Genomic DNA, 22,549 nt, shown 5'->3' on the forward strand with positions numbered 1-22,549 from the left:
AACTTAACATAATATATAGAAACGTAATAACCATATGACAGTAGGGCAGCTGAGGTCCTTGGACTGGGACTGACCTCAGTGCAGGTCAGGACTAATCTCCTGACTGAAGTGCTTTAACCTGGGGCTTCTACCTCTGAACCCCTTTTATCCGATAAGGAGGCACTTACGGACATCCTACTAGGAACTTGGTCCAGGCCTAGCACAGGGGCTCATGAGAACAGGACGATTGCAAGCCACCATTGCCCAGCACCGGGCGACCCAAAGTCCCTCAGCCAACACCCCACCTCAGAAAGTTTTGTGGTGCAGGCCTCTACTTCCCAGGGTGCATTCCCTTCTTCCCCTCTGGATAGGGAATCCAAGAGACTGGACTCATTTGGGAAGAAGACGTTTTCTTCCTCTAGTCTGGCATTGCGGTGGGTGAATACTACATGCTTATTGAGACATTTCTCCCACTCTCTTTGGAAGATGATTGTGCAGGTGCTGCCACATGTCCTGGAGGAGGCCCGGCTGTGCTCTTCCAGGCTGTCAAGGACGGGAGAGATGCAGCAAAAATCACCATACGGTGTGGTTTAGATACGACTGATTCGCTCGGCGGGTCTATTTCAACAACAGTGGTCTTGAGGGGCCAAGCCTGGCTTTGTACAAATGGCTTCTCGGGGGATGTAAAAACAATGCGCCCGACAGTGGATCCCTTCAATTGGCAGCACCTGAGTTGCTATCCCTCCATTATTCTGACCTCATCTATGCTCATGAGGATATGTGTGTACACTGTATCACACCCACTGTCACAATGTTATTCCTAACGGAACCCAACAATTTTAAACAAAAGCACAGGTGCACCACTTCGCAAAATATAGGAAAAGCAGATATACAAATTGTTCCCAAACAGTAATGTTCTTCCAAAGTTTTCTTTATTCCAGTATCAAAAAAGTTTATAAAAACAAGGTCATAAGCATTACTTGTTGAAAGTGGCTTCTCGGGGGATGTCCAAGTCAATTTGATGCCCTTTGAAGGAAATCGCCTTTTTGGGGCAAAGGCAGACTCGCCCTGGTAAGGTTCAAGGACTCTCGAGCTACGGCCAGATCCTTGGGCATCTCCTCCACTCCACTTGGCCAGTCTTTCTTTCACCCCTTTCGTCGCAACGGAAGGGGTTTCCAGCCATGTCAACCCTATCCTAGCCATCGTCCCGCACAGATTGCCCAAGCAGTGCATGGACTTGGACGCGGTACATTCCGTCCTCGGAATGAAGGCCAGAAGTCGTCTACCACACTGCCCCCGGCAGCCACAGCCTCAAAGCACTCCTAGGCTGATTCTGCAGGACCACACTACTCCAGTGGGTGGGAGAATTTGGCATCATCTCTCCTGCTGGAGATCTATTACAACAGACAAGTGGGTCTTGCAGATCATCCAAGAGGGCTATTCGCTTCCTTTCCTTTCTTTTCTTCCTACTATTTTGCTGAGTCAGGAATAGCTGGTGAAGGATCACTTAAAGCTGCTCCAAGAGGGAATTACTGCTCTTTTGGGCAAAGGAGCTATAGAAAGGGTTCCAGTTTCATAAGTAGGCAGTGGCTGTTATTCCTGCTACTTTCTGATTCCGAAGAAGAACAAGGGGCTTCGGCCCATTTTGGATCTTCGGACCACCAATCTCTTCCTCAAAAAGGAGAAATTCAAAATGCTCACATTAGCTCAGGTCTTATCTGCCTTAGACCACGGAGACTGGCTGTTGGCATTGTACCTACAAGATGCATATTTTCACATTCCGATCCTGCTGGGCCACAGGCGTTACTTGCGGTTCAAGGTCGGCCACGAGCACTTTCAGTTTACCGTGTTCCCCTTTGGCCTTACCAGTGTCCCTTGGGTGTTCACCAAGGTGATGGCAGTGGTTGCAGCTCATCTGCACAGATCAGGGGTTTCAGTCTTCCCCTACCTCGACAACTGGCTGTTGAAGGCTTCCTCGCCCCAGACAGTTGTCTCCCACCTTCAAACTACGGGTTACCTCCTGCATTCGCTTGGGTCTCAATAAACGTGCTGTAGTCACACCTGACTCCTTCTCAGACGCTCCCTTTCATCAGAGTTGTTCTGTACACAGTGCAGTTTCGGGCTTATCCTCTTGAGCAGCGAGTCCAGGATATTCAGGTTATGATTCAGTTTTTTCAGCCTCTATCCTGGATTTCGTTGAGGTTGACTCTGAGGCTGTTTGGCCTCCTTCCCTCCTGTATACTGTTGGTAAGACACACAAGATGGCGTATGCGGGCTCTGCAGTGGGACTTGAAGTTCCAATGGGCACAGCACCAGGGAAATCTCACTGACGCGATTCAGATCTCGGAAGGAACTGTGAAGGATTTGTCAGTGGTGGTTAACAAACAGAGATTGGGTCAAAGGCAGACCTCTCTCTCTTCCCCAACCAGATTTCACAATTGTGACTGATACGTCACTTCTGGGATGGGGCAGCCACTTGGGAAAAATGGAGAACAGGAGTCACTGGTCTCCGGCGGCAACGGGGCTCCACATAAACTTGTTGGAGCTCCAAGTGATTCACTTGGCATTGAAAGCATTTCTTCCCTCTGTCAAGGTAGAGTTGGTGCAGGTGTTCACGGAAAACACCACCGCCATGTGGTACTGCAACAAGCAAGGCCAGGTGGGGTAGTGGACCATTTGTTGAGAGGCGATGCATCTCTGGGCATGTCTGGAACAGCAGGGCATAACCCTGGTGGTTCAACACCTGGCAGGGTCTCCGAACGCTAGGGCAGACGATCTCAGCCGTCAATGCCTAGCGGATCACGAATGGCGTCTCCAGTCGGTTGTGGCGCAAGGTCTCTTTCAGCAGTGGGGAGAACCTTAGATTGGTTCTCCTCCGAAGAGAACACGCAATGTCATCAGTACTGCGCGCTGGAGTTTCCAAGGTGGCTATCGCTCAGAGTCGCGTTTCGTTGTGAGTGGAGCGCAGGCCTTTTTAATGCCTTTCTGCCCATACCACTCCTGCTCAGGGTTCTGAAGAAGATCAGGAGCGACCAGGCCCAAGTCATCCTTGTGGCGCCGGACTGGGCAAGGAGAGTCTGGTATTGATTCTCTGATCAGGCTGTCCCTTAGGGAGGATCTTCTTTCGCATCAGCAGGGGAGGGTTCGCCACCCGTACCTGTCAACTCTGCACCTCCATGCATGGAGATTGAGCAGCGGCAATTGATGGCTTTTGACTTTCCTCCCGAAATCTGTAATGTTATTCTGGCGGCCAGTCGGCCCTCCACTAAGTCGGTATACGCCTGCCGTTGGCAGAAATTTGTATTATACTGTACAGAAAGTTCTATTGACCCTCTTTCTGCTCCTCTTTCTACTGTCCTTTTGTTCATTCTTACCCTTGCCCAGCAGGGCTCTGCTTTGGGAACTCTCAAGGGTTATCTTTCTGCTCTGTCTGCTTTTTTTGCGGCTGCCAAACCAGCCTTCCTTCTTTAAATCTTCTATTGTAAATAGGTTTCTGAAAGAGCTGGTTCACTTATTTTCACCCACGCTCTTTGTTATGCCACAGTGGGACTTTAATTTGGTCCTCACTTATTTGATGTGTGCTGCTTTCGAGCCTTTGCACAATTGTCCCGGGGTTAGCATTCCACCCTTCTAGAGGGAGAAGATATGTAGTTGTAGCTTTACCCGGTTAAAGTTAAACACAGCCTCAGCATCACAAATGGATGCTGCTGCCACAGACACAAGTCTGACCTCCAGTAGCTGGGAGCCCTTCCAGCAAGGGAGGCCTGGACAATAGGTTTCTTGCCTTGGAAGGTGCTAGCACCTCCCCAGACAGGCTATAGTGTATTGGACGCAGGGTGGGTTGAATGAAATGAGACACTGCCTGGGGCACACAAGGTGCTCCATGCATAGCCCGGTTCAAACCAGTTGCTGGGGCACTCCAGCCCCAGCTCTGGTGCGAAACTGGACAAAGGGAAAGGGGTGTAAACACACCCTTCCCAGGTTCCACTCATAGGAGGGACCTAGTAGGTAAACCAGCCCCTTAGATTGGTATAAAGCTAGGATCTGGAGTTCTGGACTTTTTGGTTCCGTCCAGAGGTGTCAGGGAACAACACCCAAAGACCCCGGAGTTCCACCTGCCTTGGTGCGCAAATGATCAGAAACACGGGCTTCTCGATGGTGGCGTCAAAGACCAAAGGTTTATTACTGCAGGGACACAGAAGTCACAGAAACTACGCATGGGCAGTAACTAGGAGCCTGTTCCATTTGTACATAGAGGGTTGCTCCTTATATACTAAAAATTGTGCTCCAGGCAAATATTTCACATGTTAGTACATTCCCAAACCTTTGTGTCCTGAACAATAAATATTTGGCGTTACACAGGAACTGTCGATAATATCTGATGCCAAACATTACGAAGAGGGGTTCCCACTAGTTCATCACAATCCCTTGTCAATATGCATTCAAGAGCCGGACCGCCTCATCGTAAATTTCGTTACCTCCCCCTAATAAAGATTCAGAAAGAAAGGAACGGAGCCAGGTGTGGAAGATAGAAAAGTGGGATAAGAGATGTTTGTGGGTTGTAAATGGGCAAGGCTACCGGCTTCGGCCGCCTAATCATGATCGGGATAATGGACACGAGAACCAGTTCAGTAGGGCTGGCCTCAGGCAGAGGAGGCAGCCTTTGTCGAGTCATGCAGCTACAGCGTGTTCTGGTTTTAAGGTGCACGTGTCATGAAAGAGGTGAATCTCCGGCTAAGGCTACGTGTCCTTAATCGAAATGAGGTGATCAGAGGTTATTGCGTATGTGAGGGCAAGAAACACAAAATGGCTGCCATGATCTAAGATGGATGCCGTGGGTAGATCAGAAATGTGTTCATAACAAGAGTACTCTTGCTCGTGCCGTAGCGAAAACACCAGGATATGCTAAATGGATCATTTGCGGTTCGCTGATACCAATATTATGTATTTCCGACAATATTGAAAACACGGGTTCAAATCGTCACGGAACCTCAGACCCTCCTTTTGCCCTTACATAGGCAATTACTCAGTCTATGTCAGAATCTAGTTCTATACTCATCAGGTCAGTGACATGTTGTTGTATCATCATCCTTTCTCGTGCCTTTTCTCCAAACGCAGGTGGTTTTCTAAAACAGGTTGCGGCACAAAGGCTACACAGGGCTGGACCACACTGGATAATCAGGCAGCATGAGAATAGGAATACTAAGATGACACCAATGACCATTAGAACCTTCCATCCCCATACTGAGATCAGAGTCCAAAACCACTCCATGAAGGACCAGTTTCCCTTGTCTACGTGTATAGAGTCGGAAATCTTGTGTAGCTTTGAGATCGCCTCATAGACTGTTGGAGCATTATTGGGAATAAAGACACAGCAGCTCGATTGGATCATTCTGCATACCCCACCTCGATCCGCAAGTATAACGTCTAGAACCATACGGTTCTGCAACGTCATGAGTCTATCCGCCTGAAGCTCAGCTGTCAAATTGCTAAGGGCACCGGCAGTTTCAGTAATAGTAGATTCAACTACCCGTGTTAGCTGACGTATGTTTCTACTATTGGCCATAGGCCCCCAGAACGGAAGGAAGCCTTTGAAGAAGTCTCCAGCTTCCTGACCAGCGGTATCTTCTTTGCTGAAGACACCTCTCGATACTCTGGTTCTGTGATAGTCAGATGAAGCAGTGTATGTTGGAGGCAATAATCGAGCAATATAAAATGAACCTGAAAAGTCAGCAGGCAACCATGTATATGCTCTGTCTCGACAGATGAAGTAGGTACCCCTAGCAGTAAGGAAGGCAGGGGAAGAGTTAGCCGGAAACACATAAGTCTCAACGCACTCACTCCTCCCTAGCTGAGCTCTCGGATTTCTCCCATTACCTTGCAAACAGACCTGACCTCGGTGAGGTACGACCCAGACTGGAGTTGAGCTTTTACGCTTGCTTTCTCCCAAACTAAGGCGATACTCTGAAGAATTCCAACTTAAATATACTCGTAATTCGTCTCTAGGGTATGATGGAGTATTATTGACGTCCTTGATCATGTCAATAATTCCCTGGACTAAGGCTTTGTTGGCAGAGTTATATTTAGTGGAACGTGGTGGACGCGGAGGATAGGTTTCAAGGGCATAAGCAAAGATGGTTTGCAGGGCCTGAAATGATCCATTGTAGCTGAAAGGCAAAATCAGATAGGGAATGCCTTTATCCATAGTGTGGGGTATCAAGCCACACACCCAGCAGTCTGTAGTGTTAACTACCAGTTGGTGTTGGTGCAAGAGCTGTACAAAAGTGTTATTAATGAATTCTGAGCGTCGGGCTTGCTCATGTTCAGGAAACGAATGAAAAGAGTGTATAGAGGAAACAGTAGAAGTAACAGGATTAAGGGGAGGTACTGTAGTTACTGGCACATAAATCAAACTTATACCAAAAACGATTCCACCCACCAACGTTATCAAAACAATTAGGAATGTAATGGCACATTGCGTCAAAAAGCATTTGCTATGAAGAATTCTGTAGAGTCTGTTTCTGCGAACATAAATCACATTTTCTTGTTGCAGCGCAGGAAGCTCCATCTTCTACAATCCGCTCGCGACCACTGATGATGTGTACGTAGATGAAAATGCCTCTATCAGCCCTGGGAGTTCCCAGAACTAACAGAAAGATCGACCTTGTATCAGACCCCTGCAGATTCAACTAGGCACACAGCCACGACCCTACGGCTACCCAGACGGCAAGGCAATTTTAAAAACAATAAAACAATAGCAAACTTCCTGGCTGAAGGCAAAAGTTCAATGTATCAAAATATTACAATATGCAGTTGCCTGCTTTATTTGTCCATTTTACGGTTTCGTAAATTATATCTTTGCTTTGCAGGTACTGTTTGATCGGCAAATAGTGTATCACTAGTAGCTGTTGCAGTGTTTAAGTTCGCAGATGGCAAAGTTTCTTCTGATGCAGGAGACAAATGTTTAGAGTTCAAAGGAGTCTTTTCAGGAGGAGAGTCAGATTTCGAAGTGTCAGTAATCAATTCGGCATCGCTGAAAGGGATGAACTTCGGTGTGCTTTCAGATTCGGAGGCACCAATTCCCTTCTTTACCCAGTCGTCGTAAGGAAGTGGCAAAGGGACACGCTTAACATGGGACGCGTGCACCCAGTGCTTGCGGCCAGCTACACGAACTGCTGTCCTCGTTGCAAGCAGGACCTGGAAAGGACCGACGTATCGGGGCTGAAGATTCTTCGTCCTCGCGAAATTCCTGATAACCACGTGTTCTCCGGGTTTCAGCTGATGCCCTGGACTCTCCGGAGGCTTTGGTAAAGCATCGAAAACCTGTTGGTGAATAAGACTCAATTTAGCAGTCAAGTCGTAAAGGTAGTCTATCAACATAGGATATTCTAAAGAACTGAACTCCTTAGGCCTCGGCACACCCCAAATATTTGCCGGGCGGCCAAACCCTATCTCATACGGGCTAAGCCCTACTCTAGAATGTACAGTTGCTCTCGTTGATAACAAAGCCAAAGGAAGTGCGTCTGGCCAGGCTAAACCTGTGGATGCTTGTATCTTAGCTAATTTCAGTTTGAGGGTGCCATTGTAACCCTCCACTAAACCAGCAGACTGGGGATGGTTCGCACTGTGGAACTTTTGTTTCAGACCTAGACCTGCACACACACTCTGCATAACTTTCCCTATAAACTCACTTCCGTTATCTGACCATACAATCCGTGGCATTCCAAATCTGGGAAAATATTCCTTGAGAAGAATTTTGGCAGTTGATAGGGCAGTGTTGTCCTTTAGTGGGTATGCTTCGATCCATCTGGAAAAAGCACAGACTACCACCAGGACATATTTCAAATTATTACAGCGATCCATGTGAATGAAGTCTAACTGAATCACTTCAAAGGGGCAGGAAGGAGGAGCGAAGTGACCAGCAGGAGTTGGAGTTCCCTTGCCAGGATTATGCATCAGGCATACCATACAATTTTTCACCACTCTCTCTGCACATTTGCTGATCCCATCATTCTTCCAGACTGGAGCCAACATCTTACAGATCCCTTTAGAACTGATATGTGCTACTCCATGCGCCATCGTCACCACTGCAAGCACATACGCATTAGGCAACATCCAACGCTGCTGTTCTGTCAAATCAATCCAACATCCATTCGAATCCAACTTGCCCGTACTCTCTCTCCATACACGTTTCTCTTCCTCAGTTGCTTCTTTCTGAATCTCTTTCACACTTTCCATTGTATCCTCGCACATTCCAGATTCAGCAATCCACCTAGCAGACGTAGCAACATACATTCTACTCATCATGTCTCTAGCTGTCTGTTTAGCGGTCTCATCAGCAAAAGCATTTCCACGACCAACATCATCCGTGATTGCTTTATGAGCACTGCACTTCACAATCGCAACTTCAGTCGGCAAGGTTAGAGATTCCAACAAGTCGTTAACTAGCTGACCATGTTGAATCTTTGTCCCATGGGACGTAATGAAACCTCTTTCTCTCCACAAACGGCCAAAACTATGGGCCACGCCAAATGCGTACTGACTATCTGTAAAAACATTCACTCTCTTTCCCTTAGCTAAAACACACGCTCTGGTTAAAGCTATTAATTCTGCAGCTTGGGCAGAATTCTGATTCACTCTTGCAGTCTCTACAATCGTCTTCAAAGTCGTTACTGCGTAAGCAGCAGTCACATCACCATTCTCCAATTTAAAACATGACCCATCCACATACAATGTACCATCTGGATCTGATAATGGAGTATCCTTTAAGTCGATACGTCCTTTTGTCTCTTCCTCCGTTTTAAAGCAACAATCATGTGGCTCGGAATCACTCGACTCTTGATTAGCCGGCAACAACGTTGCTGGATTCAATACATTACATCTTTTAATCTGAATATGACTCGCTAGTAATGTCAGCTCGTAACCAGATAGTCTCGCACTAGTAAGGTGTTGTGTCTTTGTTCGATTCATGAGTGTATCCACCGCATGAGGAACCATGACCACTAGCATGTTGTTCATCACCAAACCAGCAGATTGTCGAATGGAAGCCGCAGCAGCCGCTGTAGCTCTCAAACAACTAGGTAACGCTCTCGCTACCGGATCCAATGTTGATGAGAAATACGCACAGGGGCGTTGTTTATCACCAAACTTCTGTGTCAGAACACTCAACGCGCAACCTTCTCTTTCGTGAACGTAGAGCGTGAATGGCTTACTGTAGTCGGGTGTACCCAATACAGGAGCTGAACACAGTGCTTTTCGTAATTCAGAAAAACTCTCTTGACATTCATCAGACCATGGCACCGGACTCGGAACATTTTTCCCAGTCAAAGCTACCAATGGTTTCGCTAAAAGAGAAAAATTTGGAATCCACTGCCTACAGTAAGAGGTAATACCTAGAAAGGCACGTACTTCTCTCTGTGTGCGCGGAACACTCATCTGTGTAATTGCTTTTATTCTTTCTGGGGTCAACTTCCTTCCCTCCTTTGACAAGAGATGACCTAGGTAGGTCACTTCTTGGCAGCAGTATTGCATCTTAGAAGGTGATACCTTGTGATTCAAATTAGACAAGTGATGTAATAACGAAACCGTAGCTGCTTTGCAAGTTTCCTTGTCATCGGCAGCCACTAGAAGATCATCTACATACTGCACTAGAGCAGAACCTGGAGGAAGGACAAAGGAGTCTAATTGGCTCTTTAATGCTTGACTGTAAATAGATGGGCTCTCACAGTAGCCCTGTGGAGCGCGTTTAAATCTGAAACTGCGACCTCCTAGACAGAAGCCGAAAATATCTCTGCTTTCCTCGGCTATCGGAATGCTGAAAAAGGCATTCTTCAAGTCGATGACTGAAAACCAAGTGGCTGTAGCAGGAATCAATGTTAACAAGGCAGTAATGTCTGGAACCACAGGAAACTGCGGGACTACAATCTTATTGACTTCTCTGAGGTCAATGACAAACCTATACACTGGAGGCTTTGTAGGATCAGTTCGTTTCAAAATCGGTAATACAGGACTATTACAAACATTTCCTCTAGTTTCTTCGACCACACCTTTCTTAATCAAATCTTGCACAATCAGTAAGAGTGCACGCTCACCTTCACTAGATATTTTGTATTGTGGAATTCTTGGGAACCTCACATTTGCTTTCAAAGTTACTACATATGGTGGTATTTCTAAAAGGCCTACATCATTAGGACCAGTCGCCCAAAGAGAATCAGGGAGAGAACGCAGCTCTGGTGGGAGTGCATCCATTGACAAGTAAATCGGAGAGGTGATTCTTTTACCCAATGTAAGCTGTACCCCTTCTGGAGAACAGTACAATGTCGCATATAGTCGTTTTAACAAGTCTAAACCAAGCAGATTTTCATTACAACCTGTCGTCAAAATCAGGGGTGCTTTTAATTGACACGGTCCAACAGAAATAGACAAAGGGCCAGATATGGGGTTGTAAACAGGGGCGCCTGAAAAACCTACAGAAACATTTGTTGAGCCAGACAAAGGTGCGCCAGGGAGTTTCTCATGAATGATAGAACTTTTTGCGGCACCAGTATCCAACAGAAACGGTTCGACTACACCTGATGTTGCTACTGCGACATAAGGCCCACTCTGATCCACTGGAACTGATACTACTCCCTCTCTCTGTCCATGGCTGTCCTAGTACCCATTTTGTTGAAATCCCTCATCCGCTTCACAATAGTCTTCAACAAGATATTGTTGAGATCTATTCTGCTGAGTAGACTGTCCATTTCGCTGATCAAAGTGATTGGAAGGACGATCATTCGTTTGTGGAGGCATAGCTCCTCGCCCTCGACCTCTAGAATTTTGCACAAAACCACCACGACCTCTCTGAGCTGCTGCTGCACTATTTTGCGCTAAGATCGGACATTCATTCTTGTAGTGACCCTCTTTCTTACAATACGCACACTGGTTCCACTGATATTGAGGCCTCGTTGAACTATAATCTGTCCTTTGATACGAATTCTGTTGCATATTAGTCTGATTCGTGCGAGGCGGATACGCCTGTTGCAAAAGAACTTTAGTCTTTAAATCTTTCGTTTTCTTTTCTGACTTTTCTTTCTCTTCTTTATCCCTATTTTCGTAGTACTGGGCAGTTGCAAGTATTTGCGCAGTTGTAGAGACAGCCCACGCACTCTCTGAATCCTTTAATTTATTGCATAACTCGGGTAACAAATTATGCACAAATTTATCGACAAACAGTCTCTGTCCTCCTTCAGTGCTCATATCTTGACCACTATGATCTACAAAAGTCTCTTCGAACCTCGTGAAAAAGTCGGAGACACTTTCGTCTTTCTTTTGCCTGCATGCGGATAATTTGTCCCAATTAACACGTAATGCTGGCATCAGAGTCTTCATTAAGTCAATTATCCTACCTGGGAGATTAGCAATTAGGGGTTCAGGTTTTGCACCACCCGTTTGCTGACCATCCGCTGCAGTGATAGCTGCCCAATCACCACCTAAGGCTGCTTGATGATCCTCTCTACGAATTTTAGCCCACACTGGTTGCGGAACTACATTTCCAAATAGCATATCAATGTCTGCTAAGTTCATTATACAAGCCTCAACTGTCTGTGTTAATTCCTTGTAATATCCAGCAGGATTCTTACGCGGATCTGGTAAGGCCTGTTTCACTGCTAGCACTTCTGCTCGCTTCCACGGAATGTGTATCCACACTCTCTGGAATTGTGCCGGAGTGGCAGCAATACCATTAATAGCATCAGCTTGCACAGCATCGCGCCAAATCGGAGGAACCTCCCTCATTGGATATTGGCGACTCAGTTTCGTCTTACCTTTCTCTAAATCTCTCGGTGAACGAAGAGATGGATCATTTCTAAAACTTAAGATCAGTTCCATCGCTTCTTCTATATTTTCACCTACTATCATACCAGCAGCAAACTCTTTCTGAACCTTAATTAAGTCTTCTAGATCCGATTCAACATCATCTTCATCTATCTCCTCACGTAACAACGAGCACATCTCGTCAAAGACGTACCGTTGTGTTGGTTCCTTCCACTGCATAAATGTATCTAGCACATCTTTCGTACTATATCTCCTACTCTTCGATATCCATCTGAGAGCCGTGGAATCTAAAATTCCCCGTTCTTCAGTGCTTGGATGCTGACTACGTCTCTGAACAGAGTCGGAAGTAGGAGTCTTGATCAAAGTTTTATAGAAAGGAGACAGCATATGAGACACAGAATCAGTGATTCTTCGACGAACAGAAAGTGGAGTCAACACACTCGCAGACGTAGAAAACAAAGTGGAAGTAGGAACAGATAGCGGAACAGTAGGAGTATCGAGAAAAATAGTTTGTGGAACAGTAGGTGTAAGCGAGACAGATACAGGTATAGAAGTCGGCAATCCAGGAGGAGGAGGAGCCGTAGGAACATTCACATTATCTACAGGAGGTACAGGAGCTTGATTCTGAGGGGCAGGAGCAGGAATACCAGGTTGTCCAGCAACCGGCAATTGAACATTTGGTACAGGTGGAGCCGTAGAACCTTGTGCATACGGTGGAGGTGACCGTAACAGATAAGACAACAGAGGATCGTTTTCGGGGTCCTCTAGTATCTTAGCTGTTTTCGATGGCAAGGCAGGATAGCACTTGTCGATCGCCAAATTATGCTCTCTAATGGCCACCTCTATGGCCTTCTCACACTCGTTATCTTGCAATTGTTTAGTTGCTTGCTCTAGAGTCAACTCTTCTTTCTCTTTCTGTTCTTTCTTTAATCTCTTCATTTCTCTCTGTTTGGATTCCTTTCGCCAGTAACGGAAAGAATCAAACATTGCCGGCCGGGCTTTCTTCCTAAACAATTTCGCCTCTAAATTATCAAGAATTTCGGGTTCGAAACTACCATGCAGTGGCCAACTAAGGACACCGTCTTTCACAGTATAGCGGACCCACACCTCATTATAGGAAATAGGACCCACACCATGTTTACAATATAAATCATATAGAGGAGTCCCAATCGGAGGAACCAGACATGAGTCCTCCAATCGTGAGTCACTGTTGCAACCGAAACAAGACAACATACAATTTCTCCGACTTACCATTTTTCAGTCCGGAACACAAAACAAAACAAAACACGAAACAAATATGTGCACCTGAACCAAGAACTTAGGCCTGCCAAAACGAACTAATGTATCGATACCCAAACTGAACCAAATAGATTATCGTAACTAGAACAGCCAATGATAATCTTACGAAACTAAACCAAACTAAGAACCAAAAAAGGATTTTAACAACCCTCACGAAGTAACCAACTAGCAACCACTAAATACTTAACTGAGGCACTGAAGACGTCACCAAGGAGAAACCTGTCACGTTTCGCTGTACTAAGGGCTGCACCTCGGGTCCAAGACAGGGCGACGGTCAAGGCAACGGCCCACTGCAGCCGTCCTGAACGGGAACCCTCGTGGAAGAGAACTTCGGGCCACTTTTGCGATATGCCGGGATCGATGAAGTGGGGCGCCTCCCTCAGGAATCTTCACACGAAGCTTCTCGAACTCTTCAGGCTTTTGGACCGGTACCGAATGACGTCGCCCCACGTTGGGCGCCAATTGGAGTTCTGGACTTTTTGGTTCCGTCCAGAGGTGTCAGGGAACAACACCCAAAGACCCCGGAGTTCCACCTGCCTTGGTGCGCAAATGAACAGAAACACGGGCTTCTCGATGGTGGCGTCAAAGACCAAAGGTTTATTACTGCAGGGACACAGAAGTCACAGAAACTACGCATGGGCAGTAACTAGGAGCCTGTTCCATTTGTACATAGAGGGTTGCTCCTTATATACTAAAAATTGTGCTCCAGGCAAATATTTCACATGTTAGTACATTCCCAAACCTTTGTGTCCTGAACAATAAATATTTGGCGTTACACAGGAACTGTCGATAATATCTGATGCCAAACATTACGAAGAGGGGTTCCCACTAGTTCATCACAATCCCTTGTCAATATGCATTCAAGAGCCGGACCGCCTCATCGTAAATTTCGTTACCTCCCCCTAATAAAGATTCAGAAAGAAAGGAACGGAGCCAGGTGTGGAAGATAGAAAAGCGGGATAAGAGATGTTTGTGGGTTGTAAATGGGCAAGGCTACCGGCTTCGGCCGCCTAATCATGATCGGGACAATGGACACGAGAACCAGTTCAGTAGGGCTGGCCTCAGGCAGAGGAGGCAGCCTTTGTCGAGTCATGCAGCTACAGCGTGTTCTGGTTTTAAGGTGCACGTGTCATGAAAGAGGTGAATCTCCGGCTAAGGCTACGTGTCCTTAATCGAAATGAGGTGATCAGAGGTTATTGCGTATGTGAGGGCAAGAAACACAAAATGGCTGCCATGATCTAAGATGGATGCCGTGGGTAGATCAGAAATGTGTTCATAACAAGAGTACTCTTGCTCGTGCCGTAGCGAAAACACCAGGATATGCTAAATGGATCATTTGCGGTTCGCTGATACCAATATTATGTATTTCCGACAATATTGAAAACACGGGTTCAAATCGTCACGGAACCTCAGATCTGAGTCTAGAGACTTTGGATTATCCTGAACTGAAACTCTCAAATGAAACTCTGGACCTTCAACATTCTACTGCAACTAGAAGACTGAAGAATCTCCCTTGTGGTCAAGGAGTGACCATCCTGTGCAAACAGGCACCATCAGTGACTTGCTGGTTTGCTTTGTCGACGCTCCCACCGGAGCCCGAAGACTTAGCGACGCAGCCTCTGGACTTCGACTTTTCTGACCCCGACCCACATCCACACAAAGCTGAGACCCGTGGCGGACACGAGAGACGTGGGATCGGACTACCTGCAGTACCTGCTTTTTGCTAACTGTGCAGCTTCTGAGGCATCCTCGAAGGTGACATTGGACCCCGAGAAGTCCAAACCCCGAGCCGTATGTGGACCGAAGCTCAGCCCTCCACACTCCACGAGTGCCGCGTGGGGCCTGCTCTTGCTTTTCTCCTCGACACGTCTTCGCGGTTGCTAGCCCGCTGGCTAGTAGCCCTCCTGAAGACATCTTTACAAAGCAAAACTTGCCTGGTTGCTCCGGGCTTGCTCCTGCTTTCCTGTAAAGGGGAAGCTCCCCAGACCTTGCTGGTCTGAACAGAAGCAGATCTTCCCTTCCTGCGTGGGTTGCCTTTGCCAAGGCTTGTTAACTCCAATCCGGAAGCTGGCACTGCCAACAGCGAGATCCTTCATGGGACAGTCAGTATCCAGCTCCTGGTCATTGTCGACATCTCCTGGTCCAGGTGGCTGCAGAGACAAGCTTCACTTCTTCACCTGTTTGCAGCTCCACATCGCCTGGTTCCTTCCTAGTCACTGGCTAGTGACCCAGACTCTGTCCCCTCTGCTTTCAGGTTCTTCACTGCTTTGATCCACCCTTGGATCCAACCGCACATCTTCCTCCTGGTCGCCTGCAGCATGTTTGTGCAGTTCGCCATAGGATTCGACGCCAAAACCCGACACAAAAGAACACCTATACACCCGGCTTCCCTGTGTGAGGTAACTCGAGTACTCCGGTGCTCCCGTGAGTAATAACTATCCAAGTGTCCTACTTTAACTGGGTTTTCCCGTAGTCCACCCGGAAGTGTCCGAAATCAACTACTTTGTTAACTTTAAGTTCCCATTGAAAGTCTATGAGAACCCACGTGTGTGTTTAGACACCGCACACGCATCCTGTGAGACTCCTACTTCCTAACCTGTGGTTGTTCAGTGTAGTCCCAGCGATTCCCTAGGCCCTAGGCCTATTCACCTTTTCTGAAGTGGTTCTTATAACACTTACTTAGTATATGGTTCATGAGGCCCCTAGGGCAGAATTGTATTTGTGCAACTTATAGTATGCTTATTGAGTCACTTGTTCTGTATCTCGAACTCTGACCTCATAAAGTGCAGAGGGGTTGTGTTAGTAATAAATACATACATATTTGATATATACCTTGTGTGGTGTCCTTTCATTTGGTATTCAAGGGGTTATTATTAGTAAAATAATTGGCTTCACATGCTCTCTGAAGTATTAGACTGCTTTGTCCATGCTACCACTAGGATAGCTGGTCTATAAGGTTGACTTTACAACCATCACCATAAGGGTTGTTTGGACTGATACAGGGTACCCACTAGAATAGTGGACATCACATATCAGGCCAACTTCTCACATCTGATTCAAAGGTAAGGAATCTGCAGCTAGAAGTCTATCAGATGAACAAGTTGCTTACCTTCGGTAGCGCATTATCTGGTAGAGACTCTATCTAGCTGCAGATTCCTTACAGCTCCACCCATGCCTCCTTGCTTTGCGGTCTGATGTTGCAGGGTTTCTCCCCTTTGAGGGCCCTAGTTTTGCACATGTTTATGTAAGTCATTTTGTGTCTCTGCGCTTCTGGCGTAGAAAAACTAAAAGTACTGACGTCCGCGCGCCTGGGTGGTTCCTATGTAGGCCCCGCAACGTCGTAATCGACGCTACCAATGCCATCAACGTCACACAGAGCCGAATGGAGCCATCCGACGTTGCGCGCAATTAGTATTGATCAGCAAAAGTTTTCAGATCCAGCCTGACGCCTGGGAAATTCAAAGGTAAGGAACATGCAGCTAGATAGAGTCTCTACCAGATAATGCACTACTGAAAGTAAGTAACTTATCTGAAAGAAACACGTTAGTGTTAGATTCCTTACCTTAGAATATCCCCAGGCGTCAGTCTGGATCCGGAAACTTTTGCGTAGCAGTACCCCTGCGCGTCGGTAGGCGTCGTCTGCAGGCGTCCCCTGCGGCTCCGCGTCCGTCGTCGGCGTTGTGCGCCGTGATGACGTCGCTGGAGTATATAGACGCCGCCTCCGCGCGCTGACGTCAGTTCTTCTTTTTTCCGCGCCAGTGGACGCAGATCTGAAGAGCAGTACTCCGGTCTTTGACCAAGTTTTTCGAAGTTATTTCTCACTTTGTGCCTGATAGGATGCCTGGGTTCAAGCACTGTGATGACTGTGAGCGCACGATGTCGGTCACAGACCATCACCGCCTCTGTCTCCGGTGTCTGGGCCCCGACCACGACGTGGACTCCTGCGTCGACTGCCGGGCCCTCACCAACAAGGCTAGGCGGGAGCGGTCCCGCAAGCTACTGGAGCTCCGGGTGTCGGCCCCACGTCGGGACCGGGAGCGGTCCCGGTCCGGCCGGAGGTCGAGAGAGCGTTCGAGGGAGCGATCGCGGAGCCGTGCCGAGCGTTCCGGAAGTCGACACCACTCGTCAGGCTCGTCAGGTAGGAAGCACAAGAAGTCGGGGCGTCGTCATCGTACCCCCGACTCCCCCCGACGCTCGCGCGATGCGGCCGGGGGCTCGGGTGACCCCAACCCCGCGGCTCCGCGAGAGTCGCCGGTGCGGCCTGCCTCATACCCTCCGGTCCCTGGGCACGGTGCGACGCCTGAGGAGATCGAGGTGTTCCTCATGGCCATGAGGGCGCTCGGTTCTCCGACGGGGCCTACGGTGCCTTCGGGCCCAGTGCTACCGTCTGGGGGCCCTGGCGGTTCGGGTGTCCCTGCCTCGGCGCCGTCGGGTGCTCCGGCCCCGGCGCCGCCGACGGCTCCGACCCCGGCGCCGCAAGGGCCTTCAGGATCGGCGCCGGCTGGTCTTCCGGCCTCCCCGGCGCCGTTGCCATCGGGGTTACCCCCGACGCCGCCCCCGCGCGGCGCCGGTTCTCCGGTGCCGGCTCCGGCCGGCGGCGGGGTTCCGGCGCCGGCTCCGGGCGGCGCCGTCCCCTTACCTTCCCCGACGCCGGACGCGGCGCCGGACGGGCGTCGCTCGACGCCGGTCCCGGCGCCGATGGGGCCCATGAACCCCGAGGTGCCGGTCTACATCGTTGACTCCGAATACGGAGAAGATGAAGAGTTCGGTGAAGGTTGGGAGGGGTCCGAGGACCCTCTGTCACGCGAGTGCCAGTATGACCCGGACTGGACAGGTGACTTGGGGGATGCCAGTGGTCTGGACGACTCTCCTAACCCTGGTTTGATCTCTCCTCCTTCCGTGACATCGGTGGAGGGAGCTGCATATTCTGTGGGGCTGATGAGGGCTGCCAAGGCCTTACACCTTGAGCTCCCCGTCGCGGCCGTGAGGCCTAACATCCTCACCGAGGTCTTCAAACCGCAGTCATGCCCACAGGAGCCACTGCTGCCGTTTAATGAAGCCTTGTCAGACGTTCTGTTGGGCACTTGGTCCAGGCCCGCTTCAGGTCCGCCTGTTGATCGGAACGTGGCCAGGAGCCACCGTCCTTGTCCGGACGACCCCAAGTTCCTGTCTACCCACCCCACTCCTGAGAGTCTGGTGATCCAGGCCTCGACCTCCCAGTCCGCATTCCCGTCGGCCCCGCCCGACCGGGAATCCAAGAGGTATGACCAATTTGGCAAGAAGGTCTTCTCGTCCATTAGTTTGGGCCTGCGGTCTTGCAACACCGCTTGCCTCTTGGGCCGCTACACCCACTCTGTGTGGGATACGGTCGCGGAACTGCTGCCAGAATGCCCCATGGAGGTGCGGGCAAAACTCGGTCAGGCTGTGGCTGAGGGCCGAGATGCAGCGAAATATTCGATACGGTGTGGTCTTGATACGACCGACTCGCTGGGCAGAGCTATGTCAACGACAGTGGCGATTCGTCGCCACGCCTGGCTGAGATCCGCCAATTTTTCGGCAGACGTCCAAAATACCTTGATGGACATGCCGTTCGATGGCTGTCACCTCTTCGGTGACAAGGCGGACCACGCGCTGGAACGCTTCAAGGACTCCAGGGTCACGGCCAAGTCCTTGGGTCTCTCGACCCAGCGTCAGCAAACGGGTTTGTTTCGTCCCTTTCGTGGCCAAGGAAGGGGCGCCCCCACACGTGCTGCCAGCCACGCGCCGCAACAATCCTTTCAATGCGGTGGCGGCCGTGGAAACCGCCGTGGTGGCGGTCGGGGACAACGGCGGGGTCAGACCACACCTTCCCCCGGAGCATCTACCCCAAAATCCTCCTAGTCCGTGCTTTCGGCCCCATGTGACGCCAGTGGGTGGCAGGGTTCGCCATCACCACGCTCACTGGCGCACGATCACTTCGGACAGGTGGGTGCTGCAAATCGTCCGAAGGGGCTACTCCCTACCCTTCGAGACCTCTCCTCCAGCCATGCCACCGCAGAACCACCGTGTGTCGGGGGACCACTTGACACTTCTGCAGGAGGAAGTTACGGCCCTCTTGGCCAAGGGGGCCATCGAGCGCGTTCCTGGGCCAGAAGTAGGGCGTGGTTGTTATTCCCACTACTTTCTGGTGCCCAAGAAGGACAAGGGGGGCCTACGTCCTATCTTGGATCTAAGGAACGTCAACGGCTTCCTCCGGAAGGAGAAGTTCAAGATGTTGACGTTAGCTCAGGTCTTGGCTGCTCTAGACCCACAAGACTGGATGGTAGCGTTGGACTTGCAGGACGCCTATTTTCACATCCCCGTCCTGCCGGCCCACCGGCGTTACCTGCGGTTCACGGTAGGCCAGGAGCATTTTCAGTTTATCGTGCTTCCCTTCGGCCTTACCAGCGCCCCACGGGTGTTCACAAAGGTGATGGCGGTGGTCGCAGCCCATCTGCGCAGGTTGGGGGTTTCAGTCTTCCCCTACCTAGACGACTGGTTGTTGAAGGCCGGCTCGCCCCAGACAGTCGTCCACCACCTTCAGATGACGGCAGACCTCTTGCACGACCTGGGGTTCTCCATCAATGTGCCGAAATCACACCTGTGTCCCTCTCAAAAGCTCCTTTTCATCGGAGCGGTTCTGGACTCGGCGCAGTTTCGGGTTTATCCTCCGGAACGGCGGGTTCGGGATATTCAGGCTTTGATTCCCATCTTTCAGCCGCTATCCCGGGTTTCGGTCAGGTTGACGCTGCGGCTGCTGGGACTGATGGCTTCCTGCATCCTTCTGGTGCATCACGCTCGGTGGCGGATGCGGGCTCTGCAGTGGGACCTGAAGTTTCAGTGGGCCCAGCATCAGGGCAACTTGTCCGACCACGTCTTGATCTCAGAGGGCACTGCGAGACAACTGCAGTGGTGGCTTACGGACCGCGATTGGGTCAGGGGCAAGTCCCTCTCCCTTCCCCAACCGGAGCACGTTGTCGTGACGGACGCGTCCCTCCAGGGCTGGGGTGGCCACTTGGGAGAGGCAGAGATCAGAGGCATCTGGTCTCCGGCGGAGTCCCGGCTCCATATCAATCTGTTGGAGCTGCGGGCGATTCGTCTGGCACTGAAGGCATTCCTCCCCTTTGTCAACGGGAGTGTAGTGCAGGTGTTCACCGACAACACCACCGCCATGTGGTACTGCAACAAACAGGGCGGTGTGGGGTCGTGGACCCTTTGCCAGGAGGCTCTGCGCCTCTGGCAATGGCTGGAAAGTCAGGGCGTGACTCTGACGGTTCAACACCTGGCTGGTTCTCTGAACGCCAGGGCGGACGAACTCAGCCGTCGGTGCTCGATGGATCACGAATGGCGTCTGAACTCGGACGTGGCGCAAGGCATCTTTCTGCAATGGGGAGAGCCTTGGTTAGATCTATTCGCCACCGAAGAGAACGCGCAATGTCATCAGTTCTGCGCGTTGGAGTTTCCAAGACGGCACTCGCACGGCGACGCCTTTCGGCACGAGTGGAGTTGCGGTCTGTTATACGCCTTTCCGCCTATACCACTTCTGCCCAGAGTGCTGAAGAAGATCAGGCGCGACCGGGCCCAAGTTATCCTTGTGGCTCCGGACTGGGCTCGAAGATACTGGTATCCCGAGCTACTCAGCATGTCAGTCGGTCCCCCGATCCGCCTGCCCCTTCAGGAGGACCTTCTGTCGCAGCAGCAGGGGACGGTCCTCCACCCGAACCTGTCCAGTCTCCACCTCCATGCTTGGAGATTGAGCGGCGGCAGTTGAGGCCATTTGACTTGCCTCCTGAAGTCTGTGATGTTATTCTGGCAGCCAGGCGTCCCTCCACTAAGTCGGTATACGCCTGTCGGTGGAACAGATTTGTGGCATGGTGCACAGCAAAGGCTGTGGATCCTCTTTCTGCCCCTCTTTCGGAGGTTCTTCTGTTTCTTCTTTCTCTTGCCCAGCAGGGCTCTGCTCTGGGCACTATCAAGGGCTACCTTTCTGCCCTTTCAGCCTTTTTAAGGCTTCCTGATCAGCCTTCTTTGTTCAAATCCCCGATTGTAACTCGATTCTTGAAAGGCATCACTCACATGTTTCCACCTGTTCCGTTTGTGATGCCTCAGTGGGATTTGAACCTGGTTCTAACTTTTCTGATGTGTGCTCCCTTTGAGCCCCTTCATTCTTGCCCTCTCCGTCTCCTGACTTTAAAGACGGCTTTCCTGGTTGCCATCACCTCTGCCAGGAGAGTGAGTGAGCTCCAGGCTCTTTCTGTCCAACCTCCTTTCCTGTCCATTCATCCTGACAAGGTGGTTCTGCGGACTAGACCTTCTTTCCTGCCCAAGGTTGTTTCGGCCTTTCACATCGGGCAGTCCATCACCCTCCCTTCCTTCTTCCCGCCTCCGCATCCTTCAAAGGATGAAGAGCGGCTCCATCGTCTGGACCCAAAACGTGCGCTTTCATTTTACATGGATCGCACACGCCAGTTCCGGGTGGATGACCAACTGTTTGTTGGCTACGTGGGTGCGAAGAAGGGACGGGCGGTCTGTAAACGAACCATCTCTCGATGGGTCGTCCTCTGCATCAAAGCGTGCTACTCTTTGGCTCGGAAGGAGCCTCCTGTTGGGCTGAGGGCCCATTCCACTCGGGCCACGGCGGCTACCACTGCCCTGGGCCGGGGAGTCCCCTTGCAGGACATTTGCCAAGCGGCTACGTGGGCCTCGCTGCACACCTTTGCGAGGCACTACTGCCTGGACAGTCAAGTCCGGAGGGATGGCTTCTTTGGCCGTTCTGTCCTCCAGGACTTTCTGGTGTAGTATTGTATTGGTTCGCAGACCCACCACCGGGGTTGGTATTGCTGGGGTATGTATTCTAAGGTAAGGAATCTAACACTAACGTGTTTCTTTCAGATGAACAAGTTACTTACCTTCGGTAACGATATATCTGTAAGAAACATTAGTTAGTGTTAGATTCCTTACCGAACCCACCCATCCTCCCCGTTCTGCGAACTGATACCTAGGGTTAAGGACATCCCTTTCAGGGCCCTAGTTTCAAATGGCACCAGTGTTGGTTCTCTCATGGCTCTGCGTCTCCTGGCGCGGAAATGCTGTGTGCAAAGAACTGACGTCAGCGCGCGGCGTCTATATACTCCAGCGACGTCATCACGGCGCACGACGCCGACGACGGACGCGGAGCCGCAGGGGACGCCTGCAGACGACGCCTACCGACGCGCAGGGGTACTGCTACGCAAAAGTTTCCGGATCCAGACTGACGCCTGGGGATATTCTAAGGTAAGGAATCTAACACTAACTAATGTTTCTTACAGATATATCGTTACCGAAGGTAAGTAACTTGTTCGTTCGTTTGTCACAGACTATCCTATCCACAAAATGCAAAGGCACTTACTCTTAGTCCCACTTTACTCCTTGGCCTCACCCTCCGTCACCACACTTTGAC

At 50.1% G+C, this 22,549-nt stretch overlaps 1 protein-coding gene across 1 annotated transcript in view; it reads left to right on the forward strand.

Annotated features, from left to right (window-relative positions):
- DNAH17 (dynein axonemal heavy chain 17) overlaps nucleotides 1-22,549 on the forward strand; it is a 15,539,113-nt gene that overhangs the window by 6,595,389 nt on the left and 8,921,175 nt on the right. The gene's annotated exons all lie outside the window — the stretch shown is intronic.

The sequence above is a fragment of the Lissotriton vulgaris genome, chromosome 7, assembly GCF_964263255.1.
Source record: "Lissotriton vulgaris chromosome 7, aLisVul1.2, whole genome shotgun sequence".
NCBI classification, from domain to species: Eukaryota; Metazoa; Chordata; class Amphibia; order Caudata; family Salamandridae; genus Lissotriton; species Lissotriton vulgaris.